Source organism: Seriola aureovittata, chromosome 23 (genome assembly GCF_021018895.1).
Source record: "Seriola aureovittata isolate HTS-2021-v1 ecotype China chromosome 23, ASM2101889v1, whole genome shotgun sequence".
NCBI classification, from domain to species: Eukaryota; Metazoa; Chordata; class Actinopteri; order Carangiformes; family Carangidae; genus Seriola; species Seriola aureovittata.
In genome coordinates, this window is record NC_079386.1 from 3,677,125 (window position 1) to 3,703,686 (window position 26,562).

Sequence of the window (26,562 nt, forward strand, 5' to 3'; positions counted from 1 at the left end):
GTGAACATGTAGACATGCGTGATTGTGTTTAGTGGTCTGAGCTTAGAGTGTGAAATATATGCCACTAAACTGAAGACCGCTCTGTTTTGTAAACTTGCCTATCGCTCAAGGCTTTAGGATGAAGCACAGTGTGTGAGTGCAGATGTAGGTGTGTGGTTTCAGTACTAATCATGTGGTTCTGCTGAGGATGGGAGCAGCTAATGTAGACGTCATTGGACTTTTCTTATCATTAGCTAAATATAACAATTAGATAATAACAACCATGATATCAACATTTACTGTTTTAGTTACCTCATGTTAACCATGCCTTTGCCAAACTGTAGCTGTCATGCAAGGAGATTGTAAGAACATTTCACCACGGCAACCCGATGGTTGAGTGGTCAAGGTGCCCACCATAAGGGCATAAAAAAGCGTGTCCCCGTTTTAACTTCCAGCTCTCTGGACCATTTACTGCAAGTGACTCGTGTACTCTCGCTCCGTGTCTATCCTGTTTATCTCCACTGCCACTGGCAAATGAACAAATAAATAATCAACCATGTGACTTGGGATATTTGCCAGAACTTTTGATTGAATATTACTGCATCTGTACAATCAGTCAGTAGATATTGCAGAAAAAGAGAAAGAGAAGACCTGGATAAAATCATGGCAATGTTGTGGGGAAAAATAAATAAATAAATACATTTGACTACAAAATGTGAACTGTTTGGTGCATAACATATAGTACAAGCTGCATTTACCAGAGTAGCTAACTGTTTGTAAAGTGCAGGTTTATCTTCAAAGATGCAGCATGCAGTGTTTCATATCTACATTTCGTGCAGGCTGGTGTGAACTGCAAGTTTGTCCGCAAATTGTGGATTAAACTATAAAAAATATAGAAAACATTGTTGTATAATTGATAACTTACAGTATTTTTATATAAAAAAACAACAACGGATAAAATTACACCCTCAGAAAAAAGAGCACGAGGTAAGACGCTAAAAGCCTCAAACTATCCAGAGTCAAGTTTCAAGTCGCATAAGTTACACAATTATGCAATGTTTTAGGGACCTTTAATTCATGGTACATTCAGCTCACTATCACAACATCTCTAACCTAAGTAATGACCCAAGTAGATACTGTAAAAAATGCACAAGGTACAACAACGATGCCATGACAGCCTGCATAATAACAACGATTCCACATAATGGCGTCACAATTATCTCTAAGGGTCACAGACAGCTGAGGAGAGCAAGAACACATTAAAGAGAATCACATTAAAACGAGTGTAGCTTGCAGTTAGCCAGGGGAGAGAGACTAGCTTCAAACAAATTCATTATTTAGTTGAGAATGGCTATAGAGGGGGGTGGAGAGGGGACACAGTAGGGGATAGAAATCATTGGAAAGCAAACACTACTGCTGGAAGGGTATTAGCGGATAGGCCAAGCAATTAGACGATGCTAAGAATACAGAGCTTACAACTTGCACCAATGCACAGTCCGTGGGTGTTCATTTCTACGTGTGTTTGCACATTTAAGTGAGGCAAACAAATACAATACCAACTTCTACAACACGTCCATCTTCCAGAGACATACCATATTGCAGCAAATCACAGTATCAATGCTCTCGAAAAACGTTACTGTTTTTCCCAAAGGGTAGGTGGCTCTGATGGCTCTTGGGAAACTAAAACCACCTGTGCGACTGTAAATCTAGCCTGAAGCCGCAAGGTGTGACAACTTAGGACACAGCTCTGACAGACACAAATTCCCCTGTCCTGCTGTGAATTATTTACGCTTCTCTGAAATTGAGGCTAAGACTGAAGAGGTTGGGGAGGGGGGCATGAATCTCTAGGTGACAAAATGTATTGCAGCGCACATGGGAGGCTAAAATGACATGAGAGGGAAAAACGAGATGAGAAATGTGGGAGATGGAGGAGACTCGTCAGAAAGACGTCTGTAGCCCAAGGAGATGACGACTATTTTTTTTTTTTTAACATTAGTTCCATCACTGTAAACTATTGTGAACCAGGTGAAAAGCTGCAGCTTGAAAAGGCTGCAAATGGCATTCAACCAGTACCTTCCTGGCACCAGAGACTCTGTAGCCTCTTCTGGGTTCACATCAGAGATTTAAGGTGTTATGGTGCTGTCACGGAAGAAAAAAAAAAAAGCTAGACTCTGCAAGTTTGAGTCCATTGGGAGATTGTATGTACACTAGCAATTCCCTTTATCCCCTCACAGCCACATGGAAGTAATTTCACAAGTGTCCAAGTTAACTTCAGACAAGTCTCTCAAGGGGAGAGGTCTCAGACAGACAGAGAGGGATTTAAGATGGCTTAACTCTCAATAACCATACTGGAATTTTCTATATCCCCAAGTCTTCACTGAAGTCATCAGAGGCTGTAGTGCCAATGATGGTTGCTGAGTATAAAGTAAGACTCTGAACAGATGGAGTTAGCAGTGATGAGGACTGTGGCATATGGGGGGGTTAGTCTGTTTAAAAAAATGTTAAGGGGTCGAATGCAAAAAAACTAACAAAAAAATAAAAAGATATGAATGAGGGCTCTTAATATGGCTATAGTTATACCACTCTGCTATTAAAAGATGTACCCAAACCTATCCAAATCCTACTTTCATTTATCACATTAATATGATCTCATTATTTAATTGTGCATACACGTAGATGTCAAGGACTTTGGTTTCCTAGGTGCATACCAGCTAACTACACTGTCCTTGTTCATAATCCAGTCCATCCATTTCTCCTATAGCATTTCCACTAGGTCTTCAATTTCTGCTGTACTTTTTTAAGAACAATATTTGGGTGTTCCATTACTGGAAAGTGAAAAATGGGGTCAGACAGAGGGAGAGAGGCAGGGACCATCTGACCTCATGCATCTACACCACCACATACTAAGTTCTGCCAGTAAGCCAGCTTGAATAAAAAAAGGGTTAGCAGCCCTGGGGGCTTAGGGTCCCATTTGTAGAGGCACTGATCTGGGCTTTTAGTCCAGCCAGCTCAGCCTACATCCAGCCTGACTGAAAGGGATAATCATGGTGCTTTGGATCTCCAGTACTCCCAAGACCCTCAGCATGATTCACCATCTGCCCAGGCAAGTCAAACCAATCCCAGGCATGTCACTGGCCAGGGCCTGCCTTATGATAGGAAAAGAAATCTTGCCGATGAGTGATGAAGTCATTAAATGAAGCCATGGGGAAGATGGAGATTGAGGTGGGCCCCTGTGAACGCAGAACAGGCCTTGTAATTTGTATACGTGCATATCAGTGACAAGGGAACAAGGGAAAGGTTGAAACCCATAAGCCTGTTCGACTGTGACAGGCCACTGAATGCGTAATGGAGTTCCCAGGCAATGCTTTACTATGGTTACCTGAAAGTGCTTTATAGTAAGCAAAATGCAAATATGTGAATACTTGCTGGAGGATATTTTTCAGTGTCTAGTCAGGACAGAAGCAGCAGTTATGGCCTGAGCTGTCTTTATTTCCCCTTGTAGCACCAAGAAAGACAAAGAGTTTGCCTTTTTGCATCGTCCTTTACACCCTGACAAGATGAAACACTATCACCGCCACTGGCGGAACTATCAAAAAAATCACTATGTTTAATCTTTAACAGAATACTGGCATGAGATTTTTTTTCATCATCAAAAGGTACAATAGATTTTTAGTTAGATGTTGGGCAAATTAACTCCCAGAAAAGAGCTGGGAAACTTTGGTGATATTGTAATCATTACTGGCAAAAAATTCAGTATATTTACATTCCTGTCTATGGCAAAAATCATTACAACAACTGTAATTACTGACACAGAAGATTTCCTGGATGTTAACTTGAGGAGAGTGACTCCTGCTCTGTATCTGATTTTACAGGGCTTTTCAAAAGGTAACTGTCCATTTCAGAAACTCGGCTTGACCAATAGCATTTTGGCAGGCTGTGACTCTTCCACCCTCTAAAATAAACATCCTCAGCTAACCACTGCAAGGCACGGTGGCAGGGAGTGTGGAGAGGAATGTACCAGGGCAAGTAGGGGAGACAAAAAGCCAAATCAATTGGGAACCATTTCTGTGCTCCAGAGTCATCACTTAACCAATGTGACTGTGAAATATATAAAAAAAAAAAAAAAAAAAAAAGAAAAAGTAGGAGGCAAAGGAGTGTCTCACTTTTCAGCTGTTTGCAAAAAAAAAATTATGCTTTGGATTTCTAAAGCTTTAGATGATAATGTTGAATTTCTGGCTCTTTATTTCTTATCAACATAAAGAAGCTTTGATGGTGTGGTGATGTGAATTTCTCCTTTAAACACCAAAGAACAAAAACTAACTAACAAAATGAATTTGCATAAATTATAAATTTTGCAGTTAGAGGTTGATGATGAGCAAATGCATAGACCATCTCCCAGCTTGGCCTGTGTTCATCTACTAAAAGCATATACTGTTCCACCTAATCTATCTGCAGCAGTATAGATGCAGGTCGACACATGGAGGGAGGGCAACAAAAGTTGACAAAAGCAACATGCCTGTGAGGCAATTCAGCTGGAGTGAGTTTGCAGTCTCCTCCGTACCACTCTTGAGTTTCTCCAGTGTGTCATTGTAGGTGGAGTACTGTTCTCAGTAGTATGTGTGTGTGGAAACGTGTGTGGCTGACAGTCACGCTGTCAATGTCACCTCGCCCTGTGTATTTAACAACACTTTACCACAGAGTGCCTGTCACTTCTACTTGCCGTCATACACCCAACTTCACAGGCTTCAACATCTGGAAAAAAAAAGGGCTTTTATGGGCTGCATCTTTACCGCTGTGTCCGTGTTTCTGCAGGCGCAAGAAAGAGCTAGACTTCCAAGCAACTGAGTGAGACGCTGAAATACACTTGTGTTGACCTGCTTTCTGTAGGACTGTTATTCCAGCAGTGGAGCCAGGTCCAATGGTTAAAGAAAAGGACTCTTTTATGAGGAAAAAGACAAAAAAAAAAGAGAGGAGAGCTTGACTTTGTTCCTTCGGTTCAGAGGTTTTTAGTTTTAAAAATCCACAAGACTAACGGATCCTCCCTCATTACCATAAAAGGCTGAGGCAGCAAAATATAAACGCATTGGAATGAGCTGAAAAATATTAACACGCTCAATATCCATTAGTCCAAATAGCCCTGGAGAACTGAAAAAGTGCTTATCTTTAAATAAGCTGGAAGAACTCAAGTAACTGTGACAGGCAATTTACCGATCATAATAATGCAAGTGTGAAACATGACACTGTAACTGTAATAGCTGTGTGACGTCTCAAACTGACAACTCTATTTATATCTCAGGCTGAGTTTGGAGGATGACTATTTTCTGACCAGTGTTCTGTTTCTCTGAGAGCACATAAATGTCAGTAAGATGGGTGGAAGCCATTGATCCGCAGGAGAGGAGAGGAAACAAGAGAAAGACAGAGAAACAGAGATGGGAAAGAGACAGACACTGAGACAGACAAAATTGGTAGAGAGAGACAAAGAGTGAGATGGGGTGTGTCTAAGGTAACACTCCACCTGTTATTCAGAATTAATGTGATTGATTGTATGTGACCAGTTGCAGTTAAATTTAGTCGAATATTACAAATACAAAGTTTAAGGTCACAATTTGTAAGTTTTGCTCTTGCTACAAAGCCATGACACCATTAACAGCTGTTCATCATCAAACTTCATTACTTTACTTGCAAAGAGCTGTCTCCAGAGGTGGAAAACAATGTCAATGTTAACTCTTTTGCTTCTATTCCTATCACTTCTTTTCTTCAACTGAAATTAGCATGCTAACCAGCTGGTCCCAGCCGGACCTTCTCATTACTTTCTGTTACGAGTCACTGTAGCATCCATTCTGCCCTGATGAAGTAGTACTGCTCATAACTACTGAATTGGGAACGTGTTTAATGACAATGAGATGATGATGATGATGATCAAGTGATCATTGAATGAGGCTGAGCAATAAGGATGAAATCATCACATTTTAGGACATTTTCCTATAAATAATTCACATGCAAAATAAAGAGATCAAAATGATGATATATGTAAAAAGAAAGGATAATTAACTCATCAATAATTGCATTATTTAATAATTACAACTCGCTTTGAATCATTAATCTAAACTACATTTGGAACTATCAATACCTCATTTAATCTTTCAGTGTTATGAAATAGTCAAATGTTTCCATTACAATTTAACAGAGGAAAAATTTGTTCAACCCAGACACATGCTGTAAGTGCAAAAATACAAATTCTCTCACAGCAAAAATGATCAAAACCCACAAAAAGAAAAAAATCCTGAATCACTTGAGTTACAGCAATCCACATCACACTCCACCAGCAGGCTGGGAATGGCAGCTGGTGGTTTCGTCCTCTAGTTGTTGACTTACTGAAGAGCCCCTTAACACGGCTCAAGGTAAATGACTCCAAACAGCACTGCTGGACTGAAAGAGTAAACACCCACAAACAAAGCAGCTGTAAAAGTAATCAGTCATACTGGCAGCGAGGCTGATTACAGATGAAGGACTCTTGTTAACTGGTGCATTTGCCCACAGCAGATGGTACTGGGGCTGCAGCTCACTGGTCTAATGTCTGGCTAACCAATCTGCGTGCATTGTTCTCACTTTAGACACAAAAGCCAGACAATAATCAAAAATACACACAGACACACACACATACACAAAATATGCACAAAACGAGAAGCAAATGTTCACTCAAACACACTGAGATAGCACAATTTTAATTTGCTGGAAGCAGTATTGAATTGCATACGTTTTTTGCACAGTGAGTGACCATCTGTCCTGTTGTGACTCAGCATTTTTTGTTAGGCGCTGCAAGCATTCACACTAAATTTGTAGTGCTGCCTTTCTCCACGTGTGATTAATACAATTTAACCTAACTGTCCTTAAACTCAGACTCGCTGACTCACCCTCTAATTAATATAGGTGAGCTGCCAAGTGTGAATCATACCAAGAGGAAACATATCTTTCTTCAGAAACTGGTAAAACTAAATAATGGAATAAAATAGATTAGAATAATCCAAATTTTTGGATATAAACTAGAATATGTAAACATATATCTTAAATGTCCCACATACACTCAGATTTTTAACTAAGTTGCAGAGTGGTGACTCAGTCGGAGTTTGTGTGCCACAGAAACTATTTCCTATTACCTTCTTCTAACAGGGCTTCATGCTTTCACGACTGTGCCTGAGCCAAGAGGAATTATAATGTTGTTAGAAATGCTGCAACATCACAGCAGCAACAATCAGAAAAAAACTGTGAATGCCAGTCTGACAGATGCTGGATTAAAAAATACCCCATTGTTATAGTGTGAAAGCAGGAAGCTGGCCAGACCCACATGTGACCAAACACCTACTATATGACCATTTGTGGCTCTTTACAAGGACACTGAGGTGTTGTCAAATCTGTAACACTGAATGTCAATCTAGAGTGTCACTGTCTAATTCAGTAACTTTTAGCATTTGAGCTGCCATCACTGGTGACTAAACCCTCACTTCAGCTATGAATTAACATCCCAGTAGTTCATTCTTTATTTTAAGCTAAGAGTTAACATTCAAATGTGCATCAATATGTCCATCAATATGCTGTATCATCACAATCACCAATCACCAAGACACTGCAGCACTGCTTCTTCTTAATATAAGTGTGTTCACTCTGGTCCTGATTTAAACCAGAACTTACTAAACCTACTATGGAGGACTACAAAAGGCACAGAAAACATCCTGACATGATTACTATGTTTTCCAGATGTTTTCCAAGACCTTATAAACAGGTGCTTAAATAAGCCAAGCTTTGTACTGAAAGAAACTGTTTCAACCATAGACTGTATATAAAAATGGATGTCACCCACAGGTTTCTGAAACTCAGAGTCAACTGCTCCGCCGCCACGATCTTGGCAGTGCCTGACTCCCAACTAATCCAAAAATGGGCAAAAAGGTGGGGTGTATGTGTCAACCTGTCACTCAAAGTGACCAAACCTTCAATTATGCATAACTTTAAGCCTTGATAAAATGTAAACAGGAAAGTTATATAAAGATTCACACCCCGGCCAGACTGTAAACATGTTTATTTCTGCTGTAAAGTTGGACATTTTAACATGGGAGTCTATGGGGATTGAATCACTTTTGGATCCAGACTCTAGTGGTCATTGGAGGATCTACAGTTTTTGGCACATCCACATTGCCTTAATTTTTCAGCCCCGGAGGTTTTTGCTTGGGTTACAACCAGGACAGAGTGAAGACACTTATAGCAAGAAGAAGCAGCGCTGCAGTGTTTAAGTGTACATATAACATGATGCTCTTTATAATACGAATCCTGAAATCACCCCTGCTATCCTGGAACCAATCCTGGTTTCCACTCCAGGTCCTAGAGGCACACTTGAAAATAACATTAAATGCATCATTCATATATCTTGTACTATCTGGTTTCTAACTACAGCAAAACCTTTTACTTCAGTGTAAAGTAAATGGCACTTTCAGGAAAGCCACAGCAGACTGGTTTGGTTGAGTTATAACAGAAGACAGAATTTTGTTCACCCAAAGAGACAGACTATGGCTCCATACAGAACACCTAACCACCACCAGATCAAGATATTCACACAGCAATACCAAAAGTGCTGTTGCACTACACATGAAAATGTGTAAAACAAAACAAAACAAAACATTTTTGCCCCTGTTGCTAAGGGCTGTTTTTAAAGGGGGATTTTGTTGTGTATGAAGAGCTGCTCTCTACTGTGCTATTCTGTTGCTGATTACCCCGAAGGCATGGCAGTGCTACCTCGCCTTTCTGTGTGTATCATTGTTTTGATGTGCAATTGTGATTTTTACCGCTGAATAACTATTCATTGTGCTACTACTGTAGCATAATGATTACAATATCTGCACATAACTTTCAAGACACTCAAAATGATATGCCTCGAGGCATAGTCTTTTAACCAGGGAATACACCCTGACACATAACAACTGTGCGCACACGTGTGCACACACACACACACACACACACACACACACACACACACACACACACACACACACACACACACACACACACACACAAAAACACACATTAAGATCATAGCACAGCCTAAGGCGCCCTGAACCTCACAGGTACCTCTGACCTGCTGAGGTGGGCTAAACTAAGAAATTCTCTGGGCATGGGACCACTGAGCCCTCTGCAGCAGAATGTCTGTCAAAAAAGCTGCAGCAGTTCAGTCAACAACACAGTCAGCAGAGATTGAGACTGAGACATGTTCACCAGCTGATGTTGTTCTGCTATGAAAGTGAATTACTGGAATGAAATGAATTCATCAACAAATAAATACTAAACAATTATAAAATACTGAGAGTGGTTGCCATGGGTTTTGCTACAGGATAACATCTCAATAGATCATTCAAATGATGACACAGTTTTCCAACTTGTGGATTAAGGCAATTTTAGTATTTATATGGGTTAGATCAAAACACAAAACTATGGCTGCACAGTCTGACAAAAACAGACAGCAAGCATTTCATGACAACTCTGTCAAGTTGCTGCAAACATGGCTGCAGTGATTAACCTGGGTGCACGGCTGAACCAACATGGTTACAAAGATGGATGAGGGCTTCAGGATGGGATGTAAAACATCAATGCTTTCAAAGCTACAAGAATGGAGTCGGGTATACCTTTGTGTGTCTGCAACTCAGAGGACATCCAAGTGGGTCTGAACTCTAAATGGACATGATGCAGGTCTGCTCATTTTTCAACTGAATGTAGGCACACTTCCCCTGGCTGTGTTCAAGTGCTTCCCTGGTGGATTTATTATAATATAGTCCAATTCTCTGTCAACTTTCTGCCATCATTTTTCCTTTTAAATGTCTCCCCTACTCTGTGGTGTGCACCTGTGTCATCCATTCTCACTTGAAGGAAGGTCTTGCATTTTGAGGTCTCTGGTTTGCAGAAGCAACTATAAAAATGAATATCTGCCTGACTACTATGCATCCATCTGATCTAGCAGTCTGTCTGGAGAAGGTAGCAAAGAGGGGTATAAACATACAGAAGGGCTTTCTGTGCACCTTCCCTCGTCTTCATCTTCATCCTCCTCATCCGTCTCCTAATGCTGACAAATGGACAGAGAACGCCAGTAGTGGCCTCTAGAGGTGCTGAGACACCAGCTAGTCATCCATCTGCTCTATTCCCTCGGTGCTGCCTTCACCGTGGCAAAGGTCACATATTCGCTGGCTCAACTGTTACTACAAACACACACTTCCCCAACACATGCGCGCCGCCTCTGTAGCTGTCTCACCCACTCTGCCCTCCCTTTCACCGGCTTCTTCTTCATCTCTCTCCTTTTAGTGTCAGTGCCGCTGATGTTCTGTCATTTTCTCTCAAACAAATCTCCTGCTACCTTCCTCTCTGAATTATGCAACACCGCCATCCTCAACCCCTAACACTCTCTTCCAAATATCATCTCAACTTTAGTCTTTTTTTGAAACCAACAAGAGCCAGTAGGTTTGGAATTGAATTCAGCACCAGGGACAGCTCCTTCAAATACACTCCAGCTCTTTCTTCGCGACTAAAGGCATATTCTGCGTGTCTCAGCAGGGCAGGCTTTAGCCATTTTTGTGCCCTTGGTGAGATTATGATCTGGTGCCTCCAGCAGCTACAACAGTAACATGCTGTTTACACATTGATACTTCAGTATCAATAATCCAATGTCTAATGTCATAGGTCAGACAGAAGGACCTAACGAACCAGTACTTTTGCTTTAATACTTTAACTACATAATTATATATACCCCACCATCCCGGACCGACCATCCAACCTTGCAGGATTTGATTTCTTTAAGTGTTATTTTGCTATATTTTTATTCGATCACGCAGAAAACAGTCAGCCAATCAGAAGAAAGGCTCAGAGCCTTCTCTCTGCTGATTGGCTCACCGACCTGTTGTTACTAGAGCTAGAGCCTGAGAGAGAAGATGTAAAACTACATTGAGATGTTTTTTGGTTCTTAAAACCACAAATACTGTATATCTTCTTATGGATTAACACACTTTAAATAAAACAAAGGACAAGTGTACCTGAAGGCTTGGACCTTTTCATTCAGAATAAATTTGAGCTAATAAAAATTAAAGCCTGCCTCTGGCTAATTCAATCTAGCATTTACCATCAGTCAGTTGGTGCTACGTCTCAGCCTTGGACTAAAGTGATGCACAATTGTGCATCAAATGGGCGCAGTATGTTTATTATTGTAATTAAAAAGCTGTGTATTTTAATAATGTTGTTATTGTAACCATGATTAATATAATTATGGTAGTGGCAACCCCCTCCTATGTTGGGTATGCCACAGGCTGGCCATGTGTCTCAATTCAATAACACCAGGTCCGCAACACACAATCTAAAAAGGCTTTATTGAAAAAAAACAAAAAAAAACAAATAGATTAAACACCAAAAATTTTTTCTGATTTTCCATACATGGTTATATATCTCCTGCTGAGGTGTGTGTGTGTGTGTGTGTGTGTGTGTGTGTGTGTCTGTGTGTGTGTGTGTCTGTGTGTAAGTGCATGGGAGGGTGATTTAAAACTTTATAGCACAAGATTTCAAATTAAAATGTGTATAATGTAACTTGCAGTTCACTTGCAAAAGGAAGTTCATAATGAGGATATTTATAATCGTCTCTCATTATCTGCCAGTTAGAGGTGGAAGGCTGATCATGGCCACAACTTCCGCAGCGCTGTAGAGTAATTAAGACTGAGAAATTAATTGTTTTGTTTTCATATTTACAATTATTCATATATTCATGATCATATTTCATTTTACTGTAAATATAGTGGATTGTCTTTCCATCAGCAGGTTCAGCATGGATTTTTTTTTTTTTTCATTTTAAAATCATTTATGGATGATTAGTGAATGATAGTCTGATCTTTTTTTGCTGTGATAGTTAAAGCCTCTGTTAATGCTAATATAGCATACTCTAGTATGTTTTCTAATACAGCTTGAAAGAGTGAACTCTGTTTTACCATCATTTTTGTTATGTTACTAAACCATTATCTTACTACTTTTAAGTTGTCCCAGTAATAATAAAAAAAAAAAAAAGGCATTTTGGATGTGTGCTAGTAAAGCTCTTCCACGTAAAGCCCCACCCATATCAAAATACATCCCATTAACTCAAATTGTTGAACAAATGCCAAACATGGTTTCTTCGTGATTGTTGTTTGACAAGAGCTTCGGCCATTGTTGCGTTTACAAGAGGTTATAACAATGAGTGCTACATCTTCAGGGCAGATTTGAGGCTACAGTGATGACTGATAAGTGACAAGAATTAACATTGACGCTGGCTTCTACTGCTGGAGACAGCTGTTGGTGAGTCAAGGAATGAAGTTCGATGCTGAACTCACAATGTTTCTTCTAGACCGGTAAGTAAGCAGCTGTCAATGCTAACATTAGCTATGTAGCAATAAGTAAACTTACAAATAGCTCCTTTAAACAAATCTGAGATATAATTTATATAATGTACATCAACATCAGTGTTGTCTACTTAACTCTCTTTCTACATTTTCAGATGCTAACAGGATTGTTTTGTTGTGATTTTGAGCCCTGCAGTCTGTGAGATTGTTACACATGTGTTTCCTTGGTGCCTTAAAAACCATTTGTATTGCATTGATTTTTATTAATGGTTCATTAAAGGCAGAATGAATAAATTTCACTAGACGCTAACGACACTTGCATTTCACATTCAGTTAATTTAACTTGAAAGCCCGATACCTCACTGCATATATGCATGTGTTGGAGTAACAGAAAGAAATAGATATGAGGGGCTTTTCGCAGTGTTGTAGCTCAATGTTTTGGCAACCTATTTTTAATTTTCTCCCTATCACAACAATCTCTCACACACTCTCTCTCACACTCTCTTTTGCACACACTCACACACACACTGGAGTCACTGAGCCAGCTGCCCCTGAGTGACAGAATAATCAGTGATTAAACACTTCAGAGATGGCATCCATTGGAGAATAGATCACAACGCATACTGTACAGAAGACTGATCAAACCATGAGTTACAGATTTTGTGTGTGTGTGTGTGTGTGTGTGTGTGTGTGTGTGTACGTGTACCCCTGCGAGTGTTAGTGTTGGCTAGTGGAGCTCTCGTACAAGCAGAGCAGGGAGGAAACAACAGGGGTTCTGATTAATTTCCATTCCTTCTGCATTTCAAGTATTAAGGTGATTTTTCTTTTTCTGAGACAAGCATGCATCATTAATAGGTGACATCTTGTGATATGTGAGTGAGGTTTATGGGGATGGCTACAGTTTTCTTCCTGTTTCATTATCACCTCTCTTATGTGAAAACAGGATGCTAATTTAAACAGTGTAGCCTTCCAGGTGTTAGTGACTTCGTTGCATATGTAGCGTACATACGTGGCCTGGCATCAGTCAAAAGCCATTTAAGGAAGTTCATTATAAGGACATGCAGAGTTACGGACCCCCAATTGACACTTTGCGACTCTTTCCACCATCCATCTATCAGATTGATAGGAAACAGAGACAAAGGACCCCTCTTCCACAAACAGACCATGCTCATAGCATGGCCGAAAGACACAGAACCAGACCAAAGATCAAAGGGTCAGCTCCAGAGGATCAACCAATGGACACCAGACAACTGGAGAATATAGGCAAAATCTCCAGTTTGTAACAATAAGACTTTGTTTAATGATATTTGATTGTTTCTTGTATAGGACAAGTAACAACAAAAGGACTGATTAACACTAAGGTGTGAATCCTGGCCTGTCTGTGCCATGCATGAACACACACACACACACACACACACACACACACACACACACACACACACACACACACACACACACACACACACACACACACACACACACACACACACACACACACACACACGCACGCACACACACACACACACCAACCCCTCTTCCTTTGTCCCTTTCTAGATAAGAGTCATAAACTACAACCCACATCCCAATCCTGGGTAGTGACCAGCAGGACTCTCTTCACAGACACAGATCAAAGGATGAATGTAAAATTAAATATCTAACTGTTCTGTAACTCATGAGATTTTCCTATGCAATAGTTTAATCCCAAACTTCTATCCCATAGAATGTTTGAAATGTAACATGTAGATTTTAATACAATGTTCTTCATGTGACCATACTGTCAGCATCCTTCACACAAGGTAACACACACTACATGACATCCAGAATGTGCATATTATTATTACAGTCAAAGAACTGCTGTGTAATCCATATGTATAGATTATTAGCTTTGGGAAATGTTTATATTGTTGTTTGATCAATTAACCACTTGTATCATAATTAATTCCAGGTTTGAAGGATGTAATATGAAATCAACACTCCTATTACTCCTCTCTGCTATTATTAATGCAAGTAGTTTTATATTATTCCATTTAATGTTTTGTGGTCATGGTGGAAGAAGGATGTGCGAGTTTATAAGTAAACTCTAGAATTAAATTATTCTAAGGTTCAGTGGAAAATTACTCTCTTCTCCAAGTGGAAACACAGGAGAAGATGGGTGACGCCCCTGAAACATGCGCCAGCCCCCAGGGGATAAAACAGTCGTGAACAATTCACACATTGCCTATTGCCTATCCTAAGCAAAAGAAGCCAAAACCAGGCCTAAGCCTAAGTCAGGACGACAAGAAGATGCGAGAAACGATGCAGAAACTAGAAGCTGAGATCTTTGCTCAAAGCTCAGAGTCCCGGCTCGAAGCCCGGCTCTGTAGCCATGTAAACTCTTAGCTCTAAGCTGCTCGCCACAAACTCATGGCTCTTAGTCATTTTTGCACTTTCCGCGTCTTTTATTTTTCTTTGCCACCAGCTCCAAGTAACATGATTTTTGTCTACATGCGCAATCTTTTATTTTTATAAGCCAAGTCAAGACCAACTGAACCAAAGCAACAGAAGTGCCTCAGAGTAATTTTGTAACTTTTAATCATCATCAAGTTTTCCTTTTTGAAGATTTTGACAACTTTAGAGTCATCTGGTCAACGCCAGTCTCCTCTAAGTTACCCAACCAAAGTGAAGAGCATTAGAGTTTATTTCGCATCAACCCGCAAGAGACACCAGCAGATAACATCTGCACGACCGCCTGCAGACACCTGCAGAATCCCTCATCGTGATAACGGGACACGGCCTCCAGGAGAATCCACCTCGATCCCGCGTCTCCAGGGTTACCACGGCAACCACAGCCACCTGGGTTCCAGCCGAGGGTCTTCAGCTACAGCGCAACTCACAGTAGGCCGGTCTTAACACTCTGCACGTGACTGGGTTGATGTCGAAATATAGCAATATTTAATCATCAAACCTAATTCGTAGATGTAGTATCATTAGCTGTATAGTCATGGTGTATAGCCATAACATATCCTTTCCCACCATTGCCAACTCATCACACTGCTCATTTCATTATTATTTTCATCTTTATGATTATTACACCTTGCATTTACTCTGTACATAGTAGTTTAGTTAAATAAACTCATTTATTTACACCCAGTTGTTGTCCTGTTGTATTCTTTTGACGTAGAGACTGGAGATCCATTGAATCGAGAAGTCATGGCTTCCGATATGAGATTGATAAATTTGGCAATGAAGTAATTCATTGTTGTCCTCCTAGAGGACTGGTGCCCCATTTCAACGAGAGTAAATCCTTAAATATGGCTTAACGCTACACATATTATGGCTCATTGTTTTTAAGAGCCCATGGTAGACAGAATCCGTTATAACCTTGGCTTTGAGGTCTCAAAAACAAACAACTTTAGTTGCATATTTCATCTGCAGTTTCCTTGGCTTTACTGTGTGTAGTTGAGGGGGTTTATTAGTATTCTGTGTGAGAAAGGAAAAAGTGGAAAGCACGGATGGCTGGAGAACGCAAAATGGCTTCCTCTAACTGTTACATGTCTTTGCCTCTCTTTCCGTCTCCCTCTCTCTGCTACTATCACGTACACACTTTTAGTGGACCTCTAGTTTATTCTCTGAAAGGCTAATTGACATGCAATCAGTGGCTTACCTTAGCCTCCACAACATGCAAAGCCAAAAAACCCCATGTGGACAAGCACCACCTTCGGGCAGCAAACACTGATTCTGAATCATCAGTCTGATTCACATGACATGTTCCTGTCAATTAAGGAACTTGTTTTCCATTTCCGAGGGCAAGAGTGGGAATCATATGGGAAGCTCACAACACATAGGGAACATGTTTTTAGTGTAGGGACTCGCCGCACGCCAGGTTGTCTCCATCACTAAGGCTGGGACATATTCTGCAGGGATCTTTGCTGCCCCTGAGATCCAGTTTGGTTTTTTTTTACAACAGGCAAACAAGTTTTTCAGCATGTCTTGTGGCTGTATGACTCAAAGCAAGACATAAAACACTCTACGTTTTTGATTATAGGGAGCTACAATATAACTTCTGGCAAAACAAATACTGGGGATGTAGTGGTTCCATCTTTAAGAAGTAACCAAGCAAATAAAGAAAAAAAATCATTGGATATTCAATGTCAGCACCTAAATCTATGTTGTCACTGAAAAGAACAAGCCAGAGAGAGCAACACAAGTTGAGTATTGGGGATTTATAAGCAGAGTCAGCGTTGATTTAAAGCCTGCCTGAACTGATGCTCATGATTCAGACGTCACAGGTGCACTGTGTCTTCAAACTTTAAAAACAACGGCACCATCAATGGAAAAAAAAAAGCTGCTTGTTTTTCCGAAGCTAGCATATAGTTTGTTGTTGCTGCCCCCCAAAAAAGTTCACCTGATGTGCAGGAGATGCAATTAAATAGACACTTCTGTGAAACAGACAGCAAGATGATGAAAGATGCAAACAAGTTCTCTAAAATTGTGGCATCCGTCCACCCACACTGCCGGGGTCTTCCATTCGCAACTCCTTACACACTGCAGCAGAGCTGTTTCTAAGTCTTGACATGACATAACTTGGCAAGTCAAGTCAAGTCTCGGGTCAACTCAGATCAATATAAATCAGGCAACACCTGTCAAAGTGCTTGCTTTGACAGGAATCAAATCTAATGTCTCAAGTCCTTGGGGGTAGTCCAAGTCAGATCACAAGTCTTTATAAGCAAATTGAAGTTTTTAAATCTCTGCACTGTTGTATTGATGCAGTGGCAGCCCAGACGCATGATTAATTGATTCTATTTTTAACCTAAAGAGAAATGGAAATGAGGGGAAGAGAGAGAGAAAATAAAGACGAACTGCTCAGGAGTAAGAAAGAGGCTGGGAGGGGGAGAGTGGCTTGGAATAACAGAGTGAGATCTCCTTAGGGGAACTGAGCCAGAGCTGTGGACTTGAGATTTGAACTAGAATCAAACCCAAGTCACAACAGTAAGGATTTAAGACTTGGACTTGATACTTGACTGCTGTGAGACTTGACAGACTAGAGACCTGACTCGCTAAATATTTGACTTGAGACTTGAAAGCAATAACAATAAAGCCTCCGACTGGGTAAAATTTCCTGAACAATAAGAAAATAGACATCAACAACCAGGTCTTGTATGAATAACCACATCCTCGACACTATCTTTTCGAGGCAGATGGCCGACCACACTGAGTCCGGTACTGAGGTTTCTGCCTCTTAAAAGTTCTTCCTTGCCACTGAGAGCAAGTGCTTGCTCATGGTGGCAATAGTTGGGTCCCTGTAATCAATGTTATAAAGAGTACGGTCTTAACCTACTCTATTTGAAAAGTGCGATAAAAAAGTGAGATAACTTCTGTTGTGATTGGGGGCTATATGAATTAAAATTGATTTGACTTGACTTTTCAAGTAAAATGTTCAATGCTGGACCATTTTAATGGTCTGAATTCAGAAAGATTTGCAACTAGCTAGGAATTTAACCTGGCTTAGAAATGCCTTAAAGAAGTCAAAACTTGGCTTGAGAAGTGTAGACTTGTGACTTCATGTGGACTTGGACTTCCCCCAAATAATAGCTATGTAAACACAGCCAATTCAAGTGAGACAGTTGACAGCCCAACCAACAGTCTATTATTGTCACACAGGCTCTTAATACGCACAGTGTGTTTTACAGCAGGTCATACTTCCCAGTGTTAGTGATGTATGAGAAATGTCATGAGTGAAAACAGTATCGTGTCTGCCCTCATGGTGATAGGGAAAACTGTTCCCAGTGTTCAGGGCGTTAGATTTCCATCTCCACAAACTTAGCGCTAATCAAACACCTAACACCTGATCTCTCTCTCACACACACACACACACACACACACACACACACACACACACACACACACACACACACACACACACACACACACACACACACACACACACACACACACACACACACACACACACACACAAAACCTTCATCTCATCCGTCTACCATCACCACGGCATGCCGTGACCAAGTGATGGATCAGATAAGTGATGGCTGATTAGCATTGCTTCCCCCGCTGGTGTCACTGCTACGGTTGAGTGGAGGAGAGGGTGTAGGGAAGAGATGAGGGAAGGAAGGTGGTTTCTGTGGGGGTGATGGGTGGGGTTGGGAGGTGTCTTGTTAGGGGGCAGGAAGGAAGAGTGAGTTACGTTCCAGGACATTACTTGCGCAAGGCCTGACGTGAAGAGACAGGGAGCATTCAGTCATTCCATCAGATAATAACAGGCCCTTTCTGTCAGATAACTGATCAGAAAATACTGGAGCAAATATTCAAAAGGATTGTTGTGACACATACTCTCACTTGCCAGTTAATTAGGTACACCTAGATGAAACAAATGCAGTATAATACAAAGGGCCTGCAATAAATCCTCCTTAATGACAATTATATTAATCACTTTTTATTCTATTGAATCTGTTTGGAGGTGCTGATTTATTTTAATTGTCATTTTGAAGGCTGTGATTTATGGTGCTGTTGAGGTGTCCTGGGTTATAGTGAGAGGTGTTACTAATATTTTGTCCATGCCATTTATATAAATCAAGGTACATATATTTATAATGCCTCCAAGAAAGGCAAACAAACAATTTAGGAGTAACTTCAATGCAATGGAAGATTTATTTACAGAGTTTGATAATGACAAACAAGGTGTGGGGTCCAGTCACATGGATGTTGGTCGTAATCTGGGAGGTCCTGGATTCTGTTCCGGCAGGATCCGGCAAAAAAAGCACTGGGACCATTAATATAACTACTTGACGCTGTTTACATGTGAACTGCATGGGCTGCACACCATGCAGTAAACTGTCATTCATTCTCTTTTACCATGCCCTTAAGTTCATTTGTTATTACATCTGAGAATACAGTGTTCTGCAGCATTAAGGATATGTTATGATTTTCGAGGCATGCTGTATTTTTGTCTTCTCATTATATCTTTTACAAATAATCATTGTTGGGAAAAGTGAAGTCAGTTAATTAAATTCCCTTGTCTCCCTGTGTAGTTTTAAACCATGACAGAGCACAGGCATTTCTCAGTAATTTACATCCTAAGGTATCTAACTTTTTCCGCACTCTCGACTGTCCCTCTCTCCCTGTGTGTATTGTAACTCTGTCCAAATAAATGGCATGTGAATCTAGGTGCTTTCCCTTTGTAAACACCGTCTTATCGTCCTACTCTGATGTAGCCTCCCTATTGTTTATCTCCTGTGCTGGTAATGGGACAGAGTCATTTCTCATTTGTAACAATGTCAAAAAGCAATTACAGGCCTGTGACTAAAAGCCACAGAACAATGTCCACCATCAATCACTGGAGAGGAAAAAGGCGCGAGTTCACAGAGACATTTCGAGACGCTTATTTCCCCTGCCTCTTTCTGTGGTATTTGTGCGCTCAGCTGAACTTGGCCCTGGCTTTGTGGCTGCCACTGTAGAAAAGGGCAAAGACCTGTTGCAGATAGCCAGCTAATTATTGGTCTTATTTAACAAGCTTAAAAATGTCAGTGTCCACACACTGGCCTCCAAATAGTTTGCTTTAAAGGTCCCATATTCTATAAAGTGAAATTTCCATGTTTTTTTTGATAATGAAGCAGATAGGTTCTATATTAATACTGTTTAAGTATCAAAGCACTCAGTCCACAGAGAAATGCACACAGCCTGTATTCAGGACTTCTGTAACTTTGTGATGTCACCGCAGTCACCGCTCTTAGCCATGCCCCAGCCATGAAATCAGCTATGTATTTTTTATAGAATCACTCAGAAAACAGTGCGCCAATTAGAGATTGCCATGCCATGCTGTGCCATTACATTACTATTACTGCCGCTAGGATCACTATTATTAACATTGCTATCATTGCAGATTCTTGTTCTTTTCCTCTGTGTTCTCTCTTGCTCTCTTTCTCACTCTATCTCTCCAACCCAACCGGTCGAAGCAGATTGCCGCCCACCCTGAGTCTGGTTCTGCTCGAGGTTTCTGCCTCTTAAAAGTAGGTTTATCCTTGCCACTGTTGCCTAGCGCTTGCTCTTGGTGGGAATTGTTGGGTCTATTATAAATAGAGGGCCTAGACTTGCTCTATTTGGAAAGTGCTTTGAGACAACTTTTATTGAATTGGCGCTATGCAAATAAAAATTGACTTGAGATGTAAAACTCCACTGAGACGGTTTTTGGTTCTTCACAAATATATCTTCAAAACTTCAAATAAAACACAGGTAAATTGTAAAATATGGCACCTTTAACAAACTATTATACCTGCTAACATCAAGCTCTGTTCATTGTGTCCACATATGTCAAAGCGTGTTTGACAGGTGCTGCAGTTTGCACCGCTGTAACTAACTAACTTTAAAGAAGAAGTCATATTTCAAAGATTCCTCAGTATGGAGATGTGGAAATACATCATTGCCGGAGGTGTCATTTTCAATTTGCTATTGACTTGTCTTTTACACTCACACAGTTCAAATAAATCACGTCTTGAGGAGATTGGAATATTAAATTAATGTTGATGTCAGGGATTGATTGTTGCCACCTCAGGCAAGTATTGACACCAGCACAAAATGGTAGCTCACATTTACAGTTTGTACATGGCATTCATTTCTCATTTACACATAGAAAACATACTGTACACAGACTCTAACCCCCATATTGCAATGGTCAGCTCCCCCAGCAGCATTTTTAACATACAGCACTTTGACTTTAAAGCAGTGTTGACCAAGGGCTATTCTTGATCGATCCTCAAGTGCTATAGTGCGAAGAGAACACCCAGTATCTCTCAATTCATCTGCCATGTCTGTCTTTGACGTTTTCTCAGCCCAAGGCATGTATTGACAGCCTACCCCCTCCCCACTCCACAACCCCCCTCTGCAGGCAGGTTCATCAAGAGCAGAGGGGGGGTGTCCACAGTTGACCGAACGTGTTTATGCCCTTCTTTGTTGATGCGTATTTGTGCTGCCGAGAGGAGACACTCTATAATGCCCCTTTTGGATTCCAGGCAGGCACAGTATATGGCAAGCAATGAAGCTTAGACGAAGAGAGAGAAAGAGAGAGAAAGAGAGAGAGAGAGCGAGAGAGAGAGAGAGAGAGAGAGAGAGCGAGCGAGAGAGAGAGAGAGAATACAGGAGAGGTATAAAATCATAAAGCGATACGGGAGGGTGATCAAAGAAAAGGAGTAGGAGGTGGGGTTGTTTGGGATTGACCTTGGGGGATTCTGCATTAGACGGAACAGGCCAGGTGTGTGTCCAGTGTCAGCGGCAGTGCTTTATGCCATTAGTGGTGGTCAAAAGGTGACGGCACTGAACACAATGACACGGGATGGCCTGAAGGTAGGTCAGGTCCACACACAGAAACACACACACTTTCTCTCACATATGCCCACGGACAGGGCCTTTGGATGCAGTGCTAAGAACCTCAGCCTGCTGTATACCGTCTGCAGTGATGACTATTTGATGAGATTTGATGCCGGTGTATTGTGAGCTTTATCAGAACTGGCAAGGGCACCCATGCATTTTAATGTCCTGTCTCTTTCCCACTACTTTGCGGTTGTGTGTCTCTCTCTCCCCTCCCCCACACCCCACCCTGCTGCCACCCTCTGGCTTAGTTTTTCCATTTCTCTATTGAACAAGCAAAGACAGAAGGATTATGGTGATAAATTCAACAAAGACAAGCTGAAAGACTGACTCAGAGGACACGGGAGTGATTGAGTGTGCATGTGTTTGATAGAGTGCATGTGCGCATGTGAGATCGTGTGTGAGCATGTGTCTACACTTGAACGTCTAAGTGAGGTTGTGTTTGTTTAAGCGTGGCCCTCTGTACATGGTTTTGCTTTTCTAACCGCATCCTGTCCTTTGAAGTCTTTGATGTTGTCACCTGACATGTCCCACTGCGGAGCTACCTGTGGGAGACCAACACGGCAAACTTGACCGACTTAAACTTAGAGACTTAAGCTGTAAAAAAAAAACAACGCACCGCTTGTCATCTCGTTGACTCTGAAGGCAGTGTGTCGCCTGACAACGCGCAATCTCAAAGAAACTTGCTTGAGCTGTAGCCGATGACATTTAGATGTAAGACAAAGCTCGATCCATGGAACCTCCGTCTGCACAGCAGGGTGGAGTGAAATGGATGGAAATAGATGCAAGAGGAAAATACATATAACCGATACTGCTTGAGTATTTATGCGTGTGTGTTTTCATATCCTGGTGGGGACTTAAACGTGAATACACACTAGCCCGTGGGGAGGCGTGTCACCATGGGGACAAAATGGAGGTCTCGATGGGTAGGGTCTGCTTATTGAGGGTTAAGACTTGGTTTGATGGTTAAGGTTAAGGTAAGGGGCTCTTGGAACAGCAAAAGGTTGAGTTTTATACTAAATTGAAATGTAATTAATTAATTTCAACTTCATTAACAAGCACCTCCAAGAACATTGTCTTGTTGGAACTAACAGTGCCGTGGGAGGACCATTTGGAAGAAGCCCACGAGAGGAAGAAGACCAAGTATAAAGGGCTGGCAACTGACTGGTGAAAGCAGGGCTGGAAGGCAAGACGCATGCCTATCGAGGTTGGCATGCACCTGAACACAAGTCAATGTCTATTCAATCTCGGTTGGGTCACCTGGGAGAGGGTGTCTGATGTTTAGAGACCAGAAATACCCACTGACACCAGATTACATCACTGATGATGTGTTCAGGAGCACAGGAGATTTTATCAGAACCACATTGCTAATTACTGCTGATTAAAAATGCTGATATTTCATCAGTTTTTAATTTAGAAAATATACACACGTACATATACCTATATGAATTTTGCCAGTCCTGCAACCTGGCTATGTTGCAGTCTGCTACTGCATGTTTGGCACTGCAGTTAAAAGCATGATGCATTGTCATTTTGAGGTATGAGGAATGCCAAACCAATCTGCTTCTTACATTCTGTGTCAATTCAATTCTGTCCTGGCTTCAGTACATTTTTGGAATTCATCAACAGTGCAGTTGGGAGGGAATAAGAAAGATTATTTCACTAATTAGAAGAAGACTTCAAAGTTGTATTTTGAGATATAGTTAACTAGATTTACATGTTGACTTCTTTGGCCCCTTTGTTTTTAGAGGAGAACATAATGAAACCTTGCCTCCACAGAATCATAAGCATTCCACAGAGCAACACATGTTTTAAATACTAAATCTTTCATCATCTGGTTTTAGATTAAGCCAATATTTGTTGTTGTGGCAGTTTTTTATGAAAAACATCTCGACTTTGCTTCTGCCCTTCTCTTATTCTCTCAACGTCTCTCTTTATCTCTTTTGTGCTCCATCCAATTGCTTACAATTGCCGGCAATAGCAAATCTAAACTCATGCGTGGATGTTAGTGCTGGAGGTCTAAGGGTCGACAAACACACTTCAAACACATCGAGAGAGGGGCCAGCAGCCAGATTGACTCAGCTGAACAGGAAACCGCTGTCTCTCTACCACTCTCTCTACTTTCACTCTCCCTCCCCAGGGGGCACACATAATTTTTTTTTTGGTCTCAGCCTGTGGTACCAAAAAAATATAAAAGGCAGTGACAGAAAATAAAGGCAGAGCGTGCCAACATTTTTCACGGGAAGCAGGATCTACAAATTAAATGTCTCTGTTTGTCTATGCATGTGGGGTTTCGTGCCTTTTGTAGAATGAGAATACTAATCTTGTTTGCAAGTTGTGTGCGTGTATGTTTGCGTGGCGGCAGCATGCCAATATCTGCATTTGCATTTCAGTGGGTTAACGCATGGATATGTGTCTTCATGCTCTTGCACATCTCCGTCAAATGAAACCGATAACTTTGTGCTAAATGAGTGACGTTTCCATTTGTAGAAACTCATTATCCCTGCCCCCTGCCCTCGCTATCTCTCACTCTGGCCTGGGGACAGCGGCACTCCCAGGACATTCCTCCACAATCCTATCCCTGGATCTCTGCAATCAATATGCACTGGCTACTTTTTTAATTATGCAATTCATCCTCTCCACATGCTGTCTACAACGCAATTTCCCTCCCTCAACCCTCATCCCTCTCTATTTCTGCAGCCATTTTCTCTTTGTTTCTCCAAGTTCCTCCCTTTTACATAATTATCCCCACAGTGACTGAATGCACTAAAGCCAGCCAGCACACACACAATCACACATGCTCTTCTTTTCAGCCAATGACTAACAGTCTCATTTAGGCCTATTATTAATAATTTACTACCTGCTTGCCAGGCAGACCTTGGCATCCTGCTGCCACTGAATTGCATCTTGGGTTGATTGTCATGCACAAATAAAGCCTCCGAGGAACTATTATGAGGGTTTAGACACAATAGTACATCATGCTACAAAGAAGGGACCAAATCAGTTTGATTTGTGGTGTAGGTGGAGCTGCCGGTGCCAGAGGTCAGTGATACTGGTAAGGTGAAAAGATGAACCTCATTAAGTAAGATTTGCCCTGGCTTCAAAACTTACTGATTGCAACTGAGTGGCTGATTTATTCAGTCTTTGTCTGTGACAATGTGTGTAAATGAAGCACACATGGATAGTAAACTTTGCACATTTGTTTGTAATATGACCTCATAAGATAAATACCTTTTTCATGAACCCATCCAAGTAGCATCTTAAAGGTCTCATATTTTACACTATTCCAATGTTTTATTTGAAGCGTTGATCTATAAGAAGATATATTTGTGATTTTAAGAACCAAAAACCATCTAAATGTAGTTTTAAATCTCCTCTCTCAGGCTTCTATCTGGAGCACTAGTAACAACAGGTCAATTACAGGCCAATCAGAAGAGAGGAGGATTTTTGAGTGATTGAATAAAAATGTAGCAAATATCAGATAAACACTCCAAGAAACCAAATCCTGCAAGTTTGGATGGTGGGTCCCGGTGGACGGGGCATGGGGGCACGGGGGCATGGCTGAGAGCTGCTTTGTTGCTGTTGTTTGCTGATTTGTTGTGACATCACAAAATTACAGAAGTCATCACAGGTCCTTTAAGGCTCAGTTTCTGTATACATGCTGTGTGCATTTTTCTAATCCCTTTGATACTTTTACAGCATTAATATAGAACCTACACCTGCTTTATAATAATGATATGAACACACAAAGTTGCCACGTTTTCATTAGATTATTGGAATTCCCTTATAAACCCTTTACTCTTTAGAATACCACTGTGACTGAGCATTCAGTCTTTGCCGGAATCAGTGACGGGAAGAAAAAGAACATGTTGTGTCAAGAGGCAAAGCCAATAAAGATTTTTGTTTTTGGAGCAAATCAAACCAAGGCAGAAACGTAATCAGCATTTCCTTTGTTCCTATGTGAGCAAATGCTACAATTGGATGTCTAACTGTTGCAAACAAAATCTCAAAACTGCACATATGTCAAGTTAAAAGTAAGACTTCCTGGGAAGGTGGCAGAGAGTAATGAGGTTATCGGCAAGCACGTAGAAAAAGACCACAGACAAAAGTGGAGGCCAAGACCGGTCACTGATTACCAGATACCAGAAACGAAGTGATAAGAAGATGAGGACAGTGGAGCTAACTAACTCATTAATGCTGGGGATGACTGCCTCGCACTCTTCTCTTGGCCTGCACACAGATCAGCGTAACTTATCTATCTTTCTCTCTCCTGACTTCTTTCTTACTTGTTCTGTCTGTGCTCTGTGGTGCGCGCACACACACACACACACACACACACACACACACAAACACACAGCTACTTTTATGCATGAAACTAGAGTAAAGACAGGGTTCAAACCCTGAGTGATTTCTCAGAGCTGAGCATACAGACTGCATCTTAAACTCAAATCACCTGCTCTTCTTTCTTTTCCCACACTGACTTTTAACTCCCCCCCCCCCCCCCCCACACACACACACACACACACACACACACACACACACAAAGGAATTCAATCATCCGCTGGGGCACAGCACACTCATGTGCACCCCAAATGACAGGCACACAAAAAGGGCTGGTGAAGACTTTATGGTTTTTTTTCCAATGGTCCACTGATGTGGCGGCCCACCGGGATTTGCCCCAGTGAGCCCGATTGGCCAGTCTCACCCTGTTTAAATGTGACCAGTACTATTCAGTCAAGTGATGTAAAAAATTCCTTTTTATCTCCTCTTTTCTGCTTCCTTGCCATCGCTCCCTTGAGAACCTCCCTCCCACTCTGTTTTTCCCGGTTTTGGTCCA

The 26,562-nt window shown here is 41.2% G+C and overlaps 1 protein-coding gene across 7 annotated transcripts in view; it reads right to left on the bottom strand.

The window, feature by feature from the left end:
* Positions 1-26,562, bottom strand: part of nrxn2b (neurexin 2b) — a 721,062-nt gene that overhangs the window by 257,178 nt on the left and 437,322 nt on the right. The gene's annotated exons all lie outside the window — the stretch shown is intronic.